Source organism: Notolepis coatsorum, assembly GCF_963971535.1.
Source record: "Notolepis coatsorum genome assembly, chromosome: 14".
Classification (NCBI taxonomy): Eukaryota; Metazoa; Chordata; class Actinopteri; order Aulopiformes; family Paralepididae; genus Notolepis; species Notolepis coatsorum.
Window position 1 is genome coordinate 98,572,877 of NC_140178.1, and position 19,199 is coordinate 98,592,075.

The following is a 19,199-nucleotide window of genomic DNA, read 5'->3' on the forward strand; positions in this document are numbered from 1 at the left end:
TATACAGCGGGTGAAGTTTGATTTGTGCCTGCAGGCTGCAGCGCCGCCACGCTCCGAATGGTAAACGCAAGAATAGCATGCATGTTGCCATCTATTACGAGTAGGGTATATCTGCAGTGCCGCAACCCCATAGATTTATGCTATTGTCTATTACGGTGAATTAGTGCGCAAAACATTAATCATACATCAAAATAGCCTAATTTTATTATTATACACGATGATGACGATACAGAAAATTACAGACATTTTTTAAATGCATGGCAAAAATAGCATTTATTGTCAGTATTTTAGAGACCCCCCAAAAATTCACAAATCATGTCTTCAGGGGAGCTGATGTCTCATATAGGGGAGCCATGGCTGCCCCAGCTCCCCATGGTTCGCACCCTGCCTGGCAACCCGGCAACCCGGCAACCCGGTCCCCAAGCGGGAATCGAAGCCAGGACCTTCTTGCTGTGAGGCAACAGTGTTTACCCTTTCACACTACCAAATGGTTAACCCTTTCACTGCGACAATATAGAAGGTTAACCCTTTCACTGCCACACGACAAAGTGTTAGCCCTTTCACTACCACACTACAGAAGGTTAACCCTTTCACTACCACACTACAGACGGTTAAAGGCCAACTTGCAGGTTGTATTTTTGTTCAATAAACAATGTGGACTAGGCCAACGGTGACTTTCATGAAGAGGGGGAAAAAAGTATCGAAATTGACCCAGTTTTAGCGTTTTTATCAAAAATGTTGTCCGCCCAACCACAACCACCACGCAAGTGCATATTTTAATCCATGTTTCATAGCGTGCGTGTGTCATCGTAATGATGATGTCACACCAGGTATCAGGGCAGCAGGGGGCGCTGAGAATCACACGCAGGTAGTAGCAGGAAGCAAAGAGCCTTCTTGTTACTACTAGCCGAGGAATCTGTGGCTAGTATCTGTTTCACCTAACACTAGTGATCCGTGATCATAGCCATTTATCTCTAAAGCTAACCACTATTTGTAAAAGCCACAACCACGTTACCATATTTGTAAATACTAATGTAAATCATTGTGTTGTTGTACATATTGTGTATATAACGTTAGTAGCTTGCTAGCCGGCATTCTCGAAACTCCTAACTCCTGTATACGTTTGTCCTCACAAACAAAGTATTCTGCCAGGGAACTTATGGACACGACAGTAGCAGTAGTTATAAGGTGTTTGAGCTTGTAACGTTAACGTTAGTTAGCTATCGTGGTAGCCCGTTTCGTGACTGTGATGCACCGAGTGCATCACAGTCACGAAAGGGGCTACTATCGTATCAACATGCCGTGACGTGTAGCTAGCTAGCTTGCTAGCCGGCATGATGCGTGCAGTGCTTTGCCCCACAGGTCTGAGAAGAGGACCTGCACATTTGACTCGTTCCCGAAACTCCTCTACATGCCCCGATTTAAAATGGTTCACGACAGTAGACATAATACTAACGTTAACGTTAGCTAGCTAGCTTGGTACTATGACCCGTGACGGGGATAAGGCAACAGTCAATAGTGCTGCGTATTGAACAACAGGCTGCCTATTGGTAAATGTAGTTCTTTTTTTACGACATTAAAACCCTTATAACTACCTTTGATTCAACCAAAAATGCAGTAGTAGCTGGTCCATCAAAGTCTCTCCGATGATTAAACCCATTTTCGTCTTGTAAGGCGTCCATTTGGATCAAGGAAATGGCTTTCCGCGCTCGTCAAACTCCATTGTAGTGTATGAGAGGTAGGGAAAAGTTACCTGCAGTGACGTCACGGCACTGATAGCGTCTGATAAGCTTTTTTCATTGGCTCCATACATGTTATTCGTGCATGGACATTTTTAACCCTTTCTGAGTGGAATTTCCGGCATCAATAATAATCAATAATAATAATCAAAATAAATAATGAAAATAGATACCAATGATGTAAACTACACATAATTGAAGACTATAGGGTTTAACCTGCAAGTGGCACTTTAACCCTTTCACTACCACACTACAGACGGTTAACCTTTCACTACCACACGGTTAACCTTCTGTAGTGTGGTAGTGAAAGGGCTAACCACTACACCACCGTGCCGCCTCTCTGTATATGAGAAATATATCAACAGCATAATCATTTGGTGTCTTATTACTGGATGGTGTAAACAAGTCAGCGAACAGTCCAGTGTTTACCTACTCTACCACAGAAACCTTTGTTACCATGGTTACAGGCAGCCATACTGGAAGGAAGAGAACTACACAACACAATAGGCCTCTGTTTGATAACAATGGTGCAAAGACATAAATGAGGAAGTTCCACAGTGCTATGGACATATATATATAATATATAATAACAAGAAGGAAACTATAAAAGAAGGAAGGGTCCTCACGTCACTGTGGAGCACATGAACACACATTGGTGCCAAGCTTTCAGTCTGGCATTGAGTTGAATGGGATCAGCCATCAGTCATTTAAACAGGTTATTACGAACGAATGATTGAATGTCAGGATTATTAGCAATCTGTTGCATTGTTAACTAACGTTTGATATATTGGTTGATGTATATTTCCTCAGATAGTTTGTATATTTTAATACAGGCTTCAATAGAACTAGCACCAAAGTCTGACACCAAGCAAAGCGTAGAACGCTGGCATTCTGACGTGACGACCCTTCCTTCTTTTATAGTTTCCTTGGTATTCTGACGTGATGATCCTTCCTTCTTTTATACAGTAGTTTCCTTCAACAACAGGAAGTTCGACTTCAAACTCACCTGACAACTTCACCTTTACACCTTGTTGTTTTTAGTTTTTTGTATTTGTCAACACCCCGTGACAAACACGCCCCCTACTTCCCACTAGGCTCACACCCCCACACACCCACACACCAACCGGTACGACAGGCTTATTCCTCACTAGCAGCAAGCAGGAGGACAGACGCTGAGACCAGCACTCACACAGAGAGAGAGAGATCTACCCTGAGGTGAGTGATGATGACTGTGGTGTGGACTGTTACGCGTTGTTCATACTGTTGCATTATGGAATCTTTTATAACATACTACAACAATAATAATAGCTTACAGTTAATTTATGATACATTTATTGGTATTGTTTTATTAAATATGGACTCTTAGTTGACACCTAGAGCTTGTGAGCCTGGTGGCAGCCATGTATTTATTTGAACCCTTTCACTACCACACTACATAAGGTTAACCCTTTCACTACCACACTACAGAAGGTAACCGCAGTGGAAGGGTTATTAACCTTCTGTATTGTCACAGTGAAAGGGTTAACCCCTTTGTCGTGTGGCAGTGAAAGGGTTAACCCCTTTTGTAGTGTGGTAGTGAAAGGGTTAAGGGTCCAGACGTTCGTTGCTCTTTAGGAATGAAGCTCTGAACCGGACGGCTACGTGGCGTAGTGGGCAAGGCGCTCGCCACGAAATCTGGAGACGCTGGGCTTGCCTGTTCGAGCCCAGCGCTCCACATTTGCTTTCAGTTTAGCTGGTCGTCCGTACTAATACACATTGGCCGTATTAGGGGGTGGGAAACTGATGGGTGGGGTTCGGGCGTTGTGGACAGCGACTCCTACAGGTCGGTTGGTGCGCCTGCGCAGTAGTTTCAAGTTTCAAGTTTCAAGTTTCTTTAATAGTTGTCATACAGAAGTACAGAATACTTTTATACAAAATGCTTCTTACTGTTGCGCTCCAGAGACTGTGCAATCAGGAAGTGTCGGGGGCAGCGTGAGCCTCCCACGCGTTACTCCTCGCCACTGAGAGATCGAGCTGCGCAGGTGAAAAGATGCGACTGCTGTTACCTCAAGTACCGGAGGGGACTTGTGCTATGTATGACTTAGTCCACATTGCAGCCGGCTTGTGGGAGGCAAGAAACAGCGTTCGTGACAGGGGAGGGTTGAATTGGATGATACGAAATTGGGATGGGAGAAAATATAGAAAATGGGAGAAAATGTGGATAAAAAAAAAAGGAATGAAGCTCTGAACGTTCACTCTCACAAAAACGTGGTCATAAATCGGGAATACTTTGGCAGCGTTCCATCATAATTTAACAACAACAGCAGCTCCACTCACTGCTTCTGTGTTAAAACTCACCATTTAACATGTATGATGACAGGAATTATTACGCTAATTCAACCGTGTTGATGGGAGATGTGTGTAACGTTATTCCAACAATAGTTACAATGTGTCAGTGTATCCTTCCGTATTAATAGTAATAATTATGATAACCCTTTCACTACCACACTACCAAATGGTTAACCCTTTCACTACCATACTACAGACGGTTAACCGGTTAAATGACTATTACCATAAATTACCATCCGCTGCACTGCAGCAGCTCTCTTCCACTAATGGAACAGCAGATTCCTTGGTACAGCCAGTTTGTCTGGAGTGTTTGTTTGGGTGCATGAGTCATGATCACCATGTAGCACTCGCTAGCTACGACTTGCGTGTCCGTCTGTATTAAAAGTCTATGAAGTAGGCGTGTGTTGTTGGCCCAATTGTCTGTTTTTACTTTTACTGCTGGATTGTGTATCACATGGAGTGTTTCTCTTTTTATTTGCCGTGCTGTGTGAGAACTGGAGTCTGGAGCACAGCCCAATTGCTGAATACACGAGAAGAGAAAGGAGCGGTTTCAAGGGTGTTTAATGGAAATTGAGCAACACAGGAATTGGGGGGGAAATAGAACGGGGTTAATGTTCTGTCCTGTGGCTGCCACGGCGGCAGTGAGCGAGCAAGCGGTCCTGGTGCTTGTCGGGGGAGCTGCTGGGTGGCAGCGGGAGAATAGGTGTTCCTCTAGTCGGAACAGGTGACGTCCAGACAGGGACGGCGGTCCTTTGGGGCACAGGAGAGAAACGGGTTAGAGTAAGCCAATACACGGAGGGTATCTAGCAGTAGAGCTTGTGGCAGAGACGTCGTACCTGGACAGTGGTAATTAATACCACGACAGCTTCTGGTCAGCGTCGAGGTGCAGATATAGTCCCCTCATCAGGGAAGGATTGAGTGCAGCTGGGGAGAGTGGGGTGCTCGCCCGTGTGTGAATCAGGGGGATGGAATACAGCTGGGCGAATGAGGGTGAAGGAAGGGGTGACTGAAGAAAGAGAGGATGATGAGGAGTGCGCAGTGGATAGAGAGGGGGATGAAGAGGAGCGTGTGGAGGACGTGAGGGGAAAAGGAGGGGGAGTGAAGTAGGCCCGTGCTGTGATTATGACATGCTGTCGTTGAGATGTTTTGTTGTTTGTTTGTCTTTGTTGCTTGTTGGTGAAGCTGCAAATATGAATTGCCCCACGCGGGATCAATAAAGTTGTCTGAATCTGAATCTGAAAAATTCTGAACCATTATTTGTATCTGATTAGGTGATTCCTACTTAACAAAGTTCAGTGGTTACATTTTGTTTGTTTTCCTGGCTCGTCACACACACACACACACACACACACACACACACACACACACACACACACACACACACACACACACACACACACACACACACACACACACACACACACACACACACACACACACACACACACACACACACACACACAGGTCAAGTTCAATGTCAAATATGAATTTATAATTAAAATGGATTATAATTTATTACTGTATCTACAAATCCTTCTGTTTAATCAGATTATTTGTACACTTGATCTCAAGAAGGTGCTGAATGAGCTCAGTGAGCGTAATCAAAAGAACCTCAATGTTTTCATCGTGTTATTCACCGGCACAGATGCAAAATAAAATCATAATGTATATTCTCCTTTTTTTATTACAATTCACACAAGCCTAGTAACAGACACAATATTACTGACACTGTGAATCCATACCCCCAGGTCCCTAGATGTTCCTAGATACCAAGAACATGCTAATTGACCTTGTAGAAGTGGAGCAATCTTCCATTTACTTAGGCATGTACCTTTAGGCAAAACTTCTGAAAATAGGTCTACAGCTTAACAGGAAAGGAATGGCGAGGATGTTAGATGCATTTGACCCGTTGTGGAAAAAAACAGCAGGCACTTATTTCTGGTCGCAAAATAGGCGGACTCTGGAGCTATGCTGTAACATCTACACACGCGGAGCTACTGTTGTTGTTGCAGATATGCTCCAGGGGATTTTCAAAATAAGAGTATCGCAATATGAACCGATCTTTTTACGTTGCATCGATCCTATTAGATCATTGACAATAGATCGATATATCGATCTGGATCGATGTATCGTCCCACCCCGTACCCAAGGCCGGCCATCACATTGAGCAGTGGTTGGTATTTTATATACTTGTCCCGGAAGGCCTGGTCCATGTACAGATCAAAGGCACAGCCTACTTCTATGATTAGCACCTCCTTGTTAGAAAAGATAATCGTTGGTAAGACCAAACCATTCTGGTAGCACTCTAGTATGTTTGTACATTGCTGCACTAGATGGTGAGATGTTTTGTATACCGCATCAGACACAATGTCCACAATACGGTCATGACGAGCTATGTAAAGGTGTTTGTAGTTTCAAGTTTCAAGTTTCTTTAATAGTTGTCATACAGAAGTACAGAATACTTTCATACAAAATGCTTCTTACTGTTACGCTCCAGAGACTGTGCTAGACAAGATAGTATCAAATAACATAGTATAGCATGTAATTTTAGAAGAAGAAAATGAGGTCACAGTGTTCGGTATAGACATATGTACAATGTTCTGAGTTACCATATAATATACAATACTATGCAGTGTACTAATGTACAGTACTATATAGTGCAAAGCAGAAATGGGATGAGGTACAATTTAGGTACAATTTACAGTAAGGTGTACGAGTTGTAGTGCAATCCTTCATCAATAAATATAAAGTGTGGGGAGTGGGTGCTACAGTGTGTTTGTTTAAAGTGGGTGTGTGCTATAAAGTGTGTGGAGTGGGTGCTACAGTGTGTTTGTTTAAAGTGAGTGTGTGCGTGTGGATGTGTGTGCTATGTGCGTTTGGTGGTTGTTGTTGTGTAGTGTTCATTCATTGTTCGTTTAGCAGCCTGATGGCCTGGGGATAGAAGCTTCTTCTGAGTCTTTCTGTGCTCGCCTTGAGACTCCGGTATCGCTTGCCTGACCGCAGCAGTTCAAAGAGGCAGTTGTTCGGGTGACTGGAGTCTTTAATGATTCTCTTCGCCTTGCCCTTGCAACGCTTGTTGTAAATGTTCTGGAGGGTGGGGAGCCCCCCTCCAATTGTGCGTTCGGCTGAACGTGTCACTCTTTGTAGTCTGCTTCGGTCTTGTGCAGTGCTATTCCCAAACCAGGAGGTGATGTTGCCGGTCAAGATGCTCTCTATTGTACATGAGTAGAAGTTCTTAAGGATCTTCTGACTGACTTGGAACTTCCTTAGGCGCCTGAGGAAGTAGAGGCGTTGTCGTGCCTTCTTCACAACACTGTCAATGTGTGTGGTCCATGTCAAATCCTCGGATATGTAGGCTCCGAGGTACTTAAAGCTGTTGACTCTCTCAACCGGTGCCCCGTCGATGCTGAGGGGGCTGTAGTCCTTGACCCTCGACCTCCTGAAGTCCACAATCATCTCCTTTGTTTTGCTGACGTTCAGGGAGAGGCTGTTTTCCTGGCACCATCCCGCCAGGACCTTGACCTCTTCCAGGTAGGCCCTCTCGTCGTTGGCAGAGATCAGGCCCACCACCACTGTGTCGTCAGCAAATTTGATGATTGTATTGCTACTCCGCTGAGCCACACAGTCGTGTGTGTACAGGGAGTAGAGGAGGGGACTCAGAACACAGCCCTGGGGGGCCCCTATGTTGAGGGTGATGGATGAGGAGGTGCAGTTGCCTGCTCTCACCACCTGGGGTCTGCCAGTCAGGAAGTCCAAGACCCACTGGCAGAGGTCATAGTTCAAGCCCAATGTATGCATTACATCCATTTGTTATGAGTGCAATGGATTCGACGTGTTGTTGTGAATCCTGATGGTTTACTTTAAACAGAATGGACTGTGAGGATACCAGGTGGACAGATTGTATTTATTGGGTAATACCTGCAGTCTTGCTTTGATGGTAAATTTAAAAAACATCCTCACCAACAGCGGCGTTCTTAACACACTGAGGGCTAGATCCACAAAGAATGGATTGCACGGAGCAAGTTGCACCCTTACTTAAAATTCATTATGAATTGAAAATGGGGGACCCTGATGTAAACAAGACGAAAGTCTTTCTCTGGTCTGCATCCCCTTAACACTTTGAGCGCCACGCCTGGTTTTCCTTTTTACCGGCTGAATGCCACCATCGGCGCCAATGTTAACGTTAATATCGCCTAATCTATGTTTTAAATTATGGCTATGTGTCTAATCTGCCCATCGCATTATCAAAGCCTATTTTCCAGTCAGTGCTGTCAAGGCAGATTGTTTTTTTATCGCGTCGTTTCCGTTTCAGAGCATTTAGAAAAGCACCCGTTTTCAGATAGAAAACAGCCCATTCTGGAGCATTCTATGAAAATCGTCTTTTAGTGGAATATTCCACAACGTTGATATTCGTCGGCCTTTTTATGAATCGTTTTCAAATAAACGCTAGATGATCAATATTATACGTGCACGCAAGCACATTACGGCCGCGCACGGATAATCGCCTCATTGATTTCCTCTCGGACTTTTACAGTGAAACCGAAAGAAGACATTTCACAAAACAGCCTATATCTTCATCAAACTTACTCTGATTATCCTACCACTGATAACATAGAGTCCTTACCTGACATCAGATGGTATCCAACTGGTATATTCCAATTCCTGATCACCATTCGAAAAAATCGATACGTGTATGGATCCAACGCGATACTGTAGAACTCCATGATCAGCGGGGATCTGAGGTTCCAGAATGAACTGTGGTAACCCCGGCTGGATCAGTGGACTGGAAAATGTGGAGTACCGGATTTTTTTCCCCATTCATTTTCATTGAGTCCATTCCAAAATCACTTATGTCATCTGGGAGACGACAGGGGGCGCTTTTTTCCACAATGATCGCCGGCGCCGCTCGGCTATACTCGGGTAGGCTCGGGTGATGCAATATGATTTCAGATCGCTAAAAAAAATAAATAATAATAATTCCGAGAAATCTCGTGAGTGGCTTTCAACCACCTATAAATAAACCCGAGATATCTCGTGAGTGGCACTGAAAGTGTTAACAATTGTGTGTATTGAGCCATACTGTATTGTACCCATTCTGCAATCTGTTAATAAAGTTTTCATTCAATGAATCAATCTGCACGGTGATTGATTGAATGAAAATTGTATTAACAGATTAACACACACACACACACACACACACACACACACACACACACACACACACACACACACACACACACATGGGTACAGTGGCTCACAATGAGCAAACTGTTCCCTTTCAAGCGTTTCTATCTTGCATCATTTATCCACACTGTGCACATAATATGCATTTCAATCCAGGGTGCGTTACCTTTGTCAACACAGGGCCCTGCTAGCAGGCCAGGCGGGGTGAAACGGGTGAAACGGGTGAAACGTAGCAAAGGCCGTCTATGCATGTACATTGGAGGTGGTTGGGTGGGTGGGGTGGGGTGGGGGGGATTGGGTAGGAGGGGTGGGTGGGGAACACTGTACAACTGTACAAGCAAAACTGTACATTGGAATATTGACAAAACCATAATTGGTCAATTACTGTACATTGGAGGGGGTTGGGTTAGGACATTTATATAGCCAATTGGATATCTGACATGGCTTAATCTAGAGATCAACGGGGCTTTAGTCATAATTTTTTACAACAACAACAATAACAACAACAGTTCTAACATTTGGGGTAATTTTACATTAACTCATTGACAGCCGGGAATTAGACGGGCCCCGCTCCAGCACTGCCACGCTTTAAAAGATAGGAGTGCATGTGCATCACCTTGTTTGTAGAGCTATAACTATATTCTATATTATAGCTATGGATACAATACTATGGCCCATTTAACATCACCTGTTTAATATGTGAACAAATACATTTTTCCATCCATATGTTCCCGTGTTATACCGTGGTGAATATAAGTATGGTTTTAGAGCGGTCTAGGGTCATTCCCGAAATGCTGAGTTATAGCCGTATACGTCAATTCCACTATAGACGTTGCCGTTACTTGCCTGTATACGCTATTATTCCGAAATCAAATCTATATCATAAGTATTATGTTCCATCATGAATGCATGAAAGGGTGGGGGGGGGGTCGTTTCTGATTATTTGATTGTCAGTAACGGCATTTGTATTGAACACTAAAACAAAAATCAGCCCGATCGGTATAAAAGCATTGCAGGATCAAGCAAAAATGTACGTCAAATCGTCCTTACCTGTGATCGGGAGTATTCCAAAAATAATATTCCAATTGTTTGATCGCCATCTGGTACATCCAATGTCCATTTGGTCCACGGCATAATCCACCACAACATATGGATCGGGGATATTTGACGCGCTTCAATGGAACCGGGAGAACCGTTCGCCTCGCCTGACAAATAAAAATGAAACCCGAGACATTTGGCCGTTCCACAGGCCACGATACAAGGTTACAAAGGCGGCTTGATACCGCCGTCTAGCTGGATGCGGCCAATATTGCACTTTGGAATTTTCAGGATGATTCCCCATGTTAACCCCGGGTCTGTGTGCCTGTAATGAATAGAAATATAGAATAAAAGAAATAACGATCAAATAACGTATATATACGTGGTTGGTGTTCAACGGTTGTCGGGCCAAACACGTATATAATCGTTGTTGGCGGCCATTGAGTTAACAACAATCAATTCCTCCATTCAGATGGTGCTTGTGTGGTTTAACAACTCAGTTTGATAGGCTCCTTTCGGTTGTTTGTGATTCTTGTAGGCAGCTCACATGTAAATGAACTTCATGCCGATGTTCCAGTTAACCCCTTCACTACCACACTACAGAAGGTTAAGCCCTTCACTACCACACTACAGAAGGTTAAGCCGTTCACTACCACACTACAGAAGGTTAACCCCTTCACTACCACACTACAGAAGGTTAACCCCTTCACTACCACCCTACAGAAGGTTAACCTTTCACTACCACACTACAGAAGGTTAAGCCCTTCACTACCACACTACAGAAGGTTAACCCTTCACTACCACGCTACAGAAGGTTAACCTTTCACTACCACACTACAGAAGGTTAACCTTTCACTACCACACTACAGAAGGTTAACCTTTCACTACCACACTACAGAAGGTCAACCCTTTCACTACCACACTACAGAAGGTTAACTGTCCCTCAGTGTTCTGTACCTCAGTGTTCTGTACCTCAGTGTTCTGTACCTCAGTGTTCTGTACCTCAGTGTTCTGTACCTCAGTGTTCTGTGCCTCAGTGTTCTGTAACTCAGTGATCTGTACCTAAGCAGTAGGAGGTGGTGATTGGTGTGTGTGTGTGTGTGTGTGACATCCTGTTCTGTTGTATTTCAATGCCTGCGACAGCCACATTGTTCAGCTCTCAGAGGTTGCGTGTGGGGAGACAGATTATCCCAGCGGTGGCGTCAGTTATGCGTGTGAGTTTGTTGTGAGAAGGTTGTAATAGTCTAAAAGTAAACTCAGAACAAGTGCTTTATCATTAGCAAATTAACCATGATTTTGTTTTTAATTGATTGTGATTGAAAATGGGTTGACCCCATATAGATATCAGATGATATTCATATCTATGTGGATGGGATTGTAGATTGACTGCAGTGTCATTGTTTCGTGGACCCTAGCAGGTGTAGGAAAGATGAACAGGGTGAACAGATGGAAAGTTCTGTCTGTAGAGGAGTCGAAAACATCCATGGCATCCTGTAATTTTTCAGGTGGACTTAAGTGTGTGTTTTGGAATGTTTTCTCAGAATTCTATTTTAGAATCCTAGAAGCTATAGCTTATCCCTTTCACTAACACACTACAGAAGGTTAACCCTTTCACTACCACACTACAGACGGTTAACCTTTCACTACCACACAGGTTAACTTTTCACTACCACACTACAGAAGGTTAACCCTTCCACTACCACACTACAGACGGTTAACCTTTCACTACCACACTACAGAAGGTTAACCCTTTCACTACCACACTACAGAAGGTTAACCTTTGATTGATTGATTGATTGATTGATTGAAAACATTATTAACAGATTGTAGAATGGATACAATACAGTACGACATCAGGGTCCCCCATTTTCAATTAATTCAATTCACTACAGAAAGTTAGCCCTTTCACTACCACACTACAGAAGGTTAACCTTTCACTACCACACTACAGAAGGTTAACCTTTCACTACCACACTACAGGAGGTTAACCTTTCACTACCACACTACAGAAGGTTAACCTTTCACTACCACACTACAGAAGGTTAACCTTTCACTACCACACTACAGACGGTTAACCTTTCACTACCACACTACAGAAGGTTAACCTTTCACTACCACACTACAGAAGGTTAACCTTTCACTACCACACTACAGAAGGTTAACCTTTCACTACCACACTACAGAAGGTTAACCTTTCACTACCCCACTACAGAAGGTTAACCTTTCACTACCACACTACAGACGGTTAACCTTTCACTACCACACTACAGAAGGTTAACCTTTCACTACCACACTATAGAAGGTTAACCTTTCACTACCCCACTACAGAAGGTTAACCTTTCACTACCACACTATAGAAGGTTAACCTTTCACTACCCCACTACAGAAGGTTAACCTTTCACTACCACACTACAGAAGGTTAACCTTTCACTACCACACTACAGAAGGTTAACCTTTCACTACCACACTACAGAAGGTTAACCTTTCACTACCACACTACATACGGTTAAGTGTGGTAGTGAAAGGGCTAACCTTCTGTAGTGTGGTAGTGAAAAGGCTAACCCTTTGTCGTGTGGCAATGAAAGGGTTAACTTTCTGTATTGTCGCAGTGAAAGGGTTAACCATTTGGTAGTGTGGTAGTGAAAGGGTGAGGTGCCGTCGGAGCAGCCTGGTGGGGGGGAGGGGCCGCTCCCAGGGTTGATATAAGATATGAGTTGGCATGAATCATGACATATCACTGGTAACATAAACATAAACAAACAAAGGAAGGAACGCTGAAGGGATGAGAACACAACCCTGTCAGCGTGGCTTCATGGTGCGGACAGATAGCAGCCTATTAGCAGAGCTGGTATCAACAAGGCATTGTATCCTATCATGATAATATTATTCTACCTCTTTATTTACAGTTATACAGCCCTGGCCTATATTTTATTTCATAATTATATTATATTCTATTGTGCTCAACTTAGTTCATTTTTTTTTTTTTTATCTTACTCCACCTCTTTATTGTATTATCTGTTAATGTCTGTCCGCTAACGTCGCACCGAAAATGACCAAAGCAAATTCCTTGTATGTGAAAACTACTTGGCAAATAAAGACCTTTCTGATTCAGATTCTGATTGTGATAATGTTGAGTGAGTGGTCCTCTCTGAGAGAGAGACGTGACATGCATTGGCATCTAAACAGACATTATTGATGATCTCCCACCCTACAGCACCCTACAGCACCCTACACCACCCTACACCATCCTACACCACCCTACACCACCCTACAGCACCCTACACCACCCTACACCATCCTACACCACCCTACACCACCCTACAACACCCTACACCACCCTACAGCACCCTACACCACCCTACACCACCCTACACCACCCTACATCACCCTACATCACCCTACACCACCCTACACCACCCTACACCACCCTACACCACCCTACATCACCCTACACCACCCTACACCACCCTACATCACCCTACACCACTCCTACACCACCCTACACCACCCTACATCACCCCTACACCACCCTACATCACCCTACACCACCCTACACCACCCTACACCACCCTACATCACCCTACACCATCCTACAACACCCGACACCACCCTACACCACCCTACACCACCCTACATCACCCTACATCACCCTACATCACCCTACACCACCTTACATCACCCTACATCACCCTACACCACCTTACATCACCCCTACACCACCCTACACCATCCTACAACACCCTACACCACCCTACACCATCCTACACCATCCTACAACACCCTACACCATCCTACAACACCCTACATCACCCTACACCATCCTACAACACCCTACACCACCCTACATCACCCTACACCACCCTACATCACCCTACATCACCCTACACCACCTTACATCACCCTACATCACCCTACACCACCTTACATCACCCTACATCACCCTACACCACCCTACAACACCCTACACCACCCTACACCACCCTACACCACCCTACATCACCCTACACCACCCTACACCACCCTACAACACCCTACAACACCCTACACCACCCTACACCACCCTACACCACCCTACAACACCCTACAACACCCTACATCAGCCTACATCACCCTACATCATCCTACACCACCCTACACCACCCTACAACACCCTACATCACCCTACATCATCCTACACCACCCTACACCACCCTACATCACCCTACACCACCCTACATCACCCTACAACACCCTACATCACCCTACACCACCCTACACCACCCTACACCACCCTACAACACCCTACACCACCCTACATCACCCTACATCATCCTACACCACCCTACTACACCCTACACCACCCTACAACACCCTACACCACGCTACACCACCCTACATCATCCTACACCACCCTACACCATCCTACACCACCCTACATCACCCTACAGCACCCTACACCACCCTACACCACCCTACATCATCCTACACCACCCTACACCACCCTACACCACCCTACACCACCCTACATCATCCTACACCACCCTACACCACCCTACACCACCCTACATCACGCTACACCACCCTACACCACCCTACACCACCCTACATCATCCTACACCACCCTACACCACCCTACACCACCCTACATCACGCTACACCACCCTACACCACCCTACATCACCCTACACCACCCTACACCACCCTACACCATCCTACACCACCCTACATCATCCTACACCACCCTACATCACCCTACATCACCCTACACCACCCTACACCACCCTACATCACCCTACACCACCCTACATCACCCTACATCACCCTACACCACCCTACACCATCCTACACCACCCTACACCACCCTACATCATCCTACACCACCCTACACCACCCTACACCATCCTACACCACCCTACATCACCCTACACCACCCTACACCACCCTACATCACCCTACATCACCCTACATCATCCTACACCACCCTACATCACCCTACACCACCCTACATCACCCTACACCACCCTACACCACCCTACACCATCCTACACCACCCTACATCACCCTACACCACCCTACACCACCCTACACCACCCTACATCACCCTACATCACCCTACACCACCCTACACCACCCTACACCACCCTACATCATCCTACACCACCCTACTACACCCTACACCACCCTACAACACCCTACACCACGCTACACCACCCTACATCATCCTACACCACCCTACACCATCCTACACCACCCTACATCACCCTACAGCACCCTACACCACCCTACACCACCCTACATCATCCTACACCACCCTACACCACCCTACACCACCCCTACACCACCCTACACCACCCTACACCACCCTACACCACCCTACATCATCCTACACCACCCTACACCACCCTACACCACCCTACATCACCCTACACCACCCTACACCACCCTACACCATCCTACACCACCCTACATCATCCTACACCACCCTACATCACCCTACATCACCCTACACCACCCTACACCACCCTACATCACCCTACACCACCCTACACCATCCTACACCACCCTACACCACCCTACATCATCCTACACCACCCTACACCACCCTACACCATCCTACACCACCCTACATCACCCTACACCACCCTACACCACCCTACATCACCCTACATCACCCTACATCACCCTACATCACCCTACACCACCCTACATCACCCTACATCACCCTACACCACCCTACACCACCCTACATCACCCTACACCACCCTACACCATCCTACACCACCCTACATCACCCTACACCACCCTACACCACCCTACATCACCCTACACCACCCTACATCACCCTACACCACCCTACACCACCCTACACCACCCTACACCATCCTACATCACCCTACATCACCCTACACCACCCTACACCACCCTACACCACCCTACATCACCCTACACCACCCTACACCACTCCTACACCATCCTACACCATCCTACACCACCCTACATCACCCTACATCACCCTACACCACCCTACACCACCCTACACCACCCTACACCACTCCTACACCACCCTACACCACCCTACACCACTCCTACACCATCCTACACCATCCTACACCACCCTACACCACCCTACACCACCCTACACCACCCTACAACACCCTACACCATCCTACATCACCCTACACCACCCTACACCACTCCTACACCATCCTACACCATCCTACAACACCCTACACCACCCTACACCACCCTACAACACCCTACACCATCCTACAACACCCTACACCACCCTACACCACTCCTACACCATCCTACACCATCCTACACCACCCTACACCACTCCTACACCATCCTACACCATCCTACGCCACCCTACACCACCCTACATCACCCTACACCACCCTACACCACCCCTACATCACCCTACACCATCCTACAACACCCCTACATCACCCTACACCATCCTACACCACTCCTACATCACCCTACATCACCCTACATCACTCTACATCACATTCATTACTGGACTGGAGCTCTGGATCTTATCATACTCCCTCTGGTGATTGGCTTTAACCCTTTCACTGCCACACGACAGAAGGTTAACCCTTACTGGTTACCGCCGGTAGTGTGATAGTAAAGGGTTAACCTTCTGTCGTGTGGCAGTGAAAGGGTTAACCTTCCGCATATTGTCGCAGTGAAAGGGTTAACCGTTTGGTAGTGCGGCAGTGAAAGGGTTAACACTTTAAGGTCCCCAGAGTTTGCACTGAATTAGAAAAATCTGCTTTTAGCTTCTGTGCCCCAGAAACATGGAACGTTTTGTACAGAAGCGTATTGCTGCCACACCAGAAACAGAACAAATAAATCCGTATCACGTTATAACGTGATAACTTCTTGTTTTAACATTAAAGTTTCACGTTATAACGTGATAACTTATTTTTTATTTTTTTTTATTATCTTTTTCCCCCTCCTTCTTTTTCCGATTTTTTCTCCCATCCCACTGTTAGTCGTTATGCCAATTCCCAACCCCCTTCCTGGTTGTTGCGCACTCCCCCCTACTGTTGGTCCGAGAGGCCGGAGACTGTCACATGCTTTTCTCCGACGCATGTGCAGCCAGCCGGCAGCCAGCCTGGCCGCGCAGATTCTCACTGGGAGAGTGTAACGTGTGGGAGGCCGCACTACCTCTCACCAGATCCTACCTTTGCTGAGCAGGCGCCCCGACCGAACTGTAGGGGTCGCTGTCCACAACGCCCAGGACCCACCCACGGCTCCCCTCCCCCTAACTCAGCCAAACGAGTTAGTATAGCAATCAGCCCGAGCCAAGGCAATGCTGACTCTCCGGGAGTCGAGACCGCAGCCTCTTGCATTGGTGACGAGCACAATCTCCGCTACGCCACCTGACCGCCAACTTCTTGTTTTAACATAAAACGTTTCACGTTATTCATTAGTATCTATTGGTCAGTTTAAATTATCGTTAATAGCAAACCACTTCATCACAGTCAGCAGTTGTTTTTAATTCTTTTAAATGTTTAATTGATTGACTTTCTGTTTCTATATTGTTTTCTTTTTTGTATTTATTATGTGTTGTATTTCTCAACGTCAGTGTAAATGAGAGCTTGCTCTCAATGATCCTTCAAGATTACATAAAGATTGAATGAATGAATGAATGAATGAATGAATGACTGAAAGGTGGATAGTACAACCTTTCATGCTAGACATTGCATAGAATTAACTAGAATTGAAAGTGAACTGATCCAATCCCAACCCTGCCTACTATCTGTCTATCTGTCTAGACTTCAGGTCTGTAGGTAGGGCCCATATGACTGAATACATCGTAATGCTAATTTATACAACCAAGGTATTTCAGTTGTTGTGATAATCATCTGCGTCACAGACAGTAGTGAGACTGGTCAGACCTGAACAGAGCAGAGCAGAGACCACAGGGGGGTAAAAGAAAGAGCTCACTGTGAGACAGCAGTAGGTATGGGAAGGCTACATTCACAATGTAATGTAATACAGAGTACACTTAGAAGGCTGGATGGCATCTAGCCTTGAGAGTAGAGCAACAAACATTTCTTTATATTATTATATTAGCTATCGACTGGGAAGCTTACCAACACACTTTTCTCTCTCACTCTAACACACACACTCTAACACACACACACACACACACACACACACACACACACACACACACACACACACACACACACACACACACACACACACACACACACACACACACACACACACACACGTCACACACACACACACACACACACACACACACACACACACACAATCTCTCCCTCTCTCTCTGTCTCTCTTACTATCCCACAGACACACACTACACACACGCACCCACACAATCTCTCCCTCTCTCTCTGTCTCTCTTACTATCCCACACACACACACACACACACACACACACACACACACACACACACACACACACACACACACACACACACACACACACACACACACACACACACACACACACACACACACAGCCTTCACTCACAGACATATTTATCAACACGCATGATATCTGCCCCCTCTCTCTCAGCGTGTACATATACACACACTCTCATAATGTACGTCATTATCCATCAAGAATCAAGAATCAAGAGGTTTATTTGTCACATACATACCAGGGCATACAGTGAAACGTGGGTGGTCATGCCCGCATTGATTGTGCAAAATACAATAATAAAAATAGGCATAGAAAAAATAAAATAGGTAAGACACAAGATATGCATGGTAAAAAAAGAAACTGGTTCCTATATACACTACTATACAATATACAATTTACAATTTTAACTCTTAATGTATCTAAAGTAAACTATACTATACAGTACCTCCTTCCTTTAAAGTGACTTTCTATTTTCTAAAGTGACATTTTGTTTAAAGTGATTGTTTTAGCGGTTGCCGCAT

The 19,199-nt window shown here is 45.4% G+C and overlaps 1 protein-coding gene across 1 annotated transcript in view; it reads left to right on the top strand.

Moving 5' to 3' along the window:
- Nucleotides 1-2,896: 2,896 nt before the first annotated feature.
- btr30 (bloodthirsty-related gene family, member 30) overlaps nucleotides 2,897-19,199 on the top strand; it is a gene marked incomplete at its 3' end in the record, with an annotated part of 74,578 nt that continues 58,275 nt past the window's right edge. Inside the window, exon 1 of the mRNA XM_084328722.1 lies at nucleotides 2,897-2,954. The remainder of the gene's footprint in view (nucleotides 2,955-19,199) is intronic.